Source organism: Coffea eugenioides, chromosome 5 (assembly GCF_003713205.1).
Source record: "Coffea eugenioides isolate CCC68of chromosome 5, Ceug_1.0, whole genome shotgun sequence".
NCBI classification, from domain to species: domain Eukaryota; kingdom Viridiplantae; phylum Streptophyta; class Magnoliopsida; order Gentianales; family Rubiaceae; genus Coffea; species Coffea eugenioides.
Genome location: NC_040039.1, coordinates 33,605,292 through 33,606,637, shown reverse-complemented (window position 1 = coordinate 33,606,637; position 1,346 = coordinate 33,605,292). Strand labels below are relative to the sequence as shown.

The 1,346-nt window shown below is 39.5% G+C and overlaps 1 pseudogene; it reads left to right on the top strand.

The window, feature by feature from the left end:
- The first annotated feature begins 306 nt into the window (after nucleotides 1-306).
- LOC113771417 lies at nucleotides 307-888 on the top strand (annotated as a pseudogene).
- Nucleotides 889-1,346: the final 458 nt, after the last annotated feature.

Sequence of the window (1,346 nt, the reverse complement as noted above, 5' to 3'; positions counted from 1 at the left end):
AACTTGGCCTCCAAGTCCAAGTCTCATTCTTGTCTCCATTAGTAATGGAGATAATCTGCAATCAACACCAGAGACGGACCTAGTTCAACTCTCCTGCACAAACAACAGGAGCAGCAGCAGTACTACTTCATAAGCAAGCAGCTAAGAGAGAAGAGCGGATGATAATAATTAGAAATCAAAGGGATTATATGGACCAAATCATCAAAGGGATTATACCAGTAAGTATATTCTTTCCCTATTAGCCATTCTTCACCGTTGAACTGAAATGAGCATTCAATTGAACCACTAGTATATTATTGGTAGGTCATGCTTACGGTTAGAACAGACACTTCATCAATGACTATAGAATGGGCCTTGTCTCTTTTGCTCAACCATCCCGAGGTGCTAGAGAAAGTTCGAGCTAAATTGGATGCTCAAGTAGAGATTGATCTATTGGTCGACGAACATGATCTATCCAATCTTCCTTATCTTCATAACATTATTTTAGAAACATTTCGGTTGTACCCAGCAGCACCAATGTTTGTGCCACATGAGTCGTCTGATGACTGTAAAATTGGGGGATACAATATTCTGCGAGGCACAATTTTGCTAGTTAATGCATGGGCAGTTCACAGGGACCCAAACATTTGGGATGATCCAACAAGCTTCAAGCCAGAGAGATTCGAAGGCTTGTAGGTTCAGCCATCAAAGCTGATTCCATTTGGGATGGGAAGGAGATCTTACCCTGGTTCTGGCCTAGCACAGCGGGTGGTGGGTTTGGCCTTGGGATCTCTAATTCAGAGTTTTGATTGGAAAAGAATTGGCGAAGAAGAGATTGATCTGGCTGAAGGGACAAGAGTGTCCATGCCAAAAGCCAAGTCACTAGAAAAAACGTGTTTTAGAAATTAAAAAATTGAAAAAGGGGTTTTAGGTGCCGGCACGTAATCTCACGTGACTTAGTTCCGATTGAAATTGAAGAGATTTCGTCAATTGTCCACTTTAGCGTAAAATTGAACAGATTGGGGACCAAAATTGATTTTCGAAATAGATTGGGGATAATTCATACACTATAGATTGGGGACCAAAATTACAATTCTCCCTTAAAAAAACAGTGCATACAAAATTTATCTTGTAATCTATACAAAGAAGGGCTTAATATTTATCAGAACCAAAAGATTATCAACTTTGCTACCAATACGTGGACATCAATTCTCGCCATGATCGGGCTAATACAAATCTAAATTAAAATCTTTGACTTCTATGTTGAAAAGATTTGGTTTCAATGCTGTACTGGGGGCAGATTGTTTCGATGCTCTACTGGGGACTAATACAAATCCAAATTGAAATCTTTGACTTCTATGTTGAAA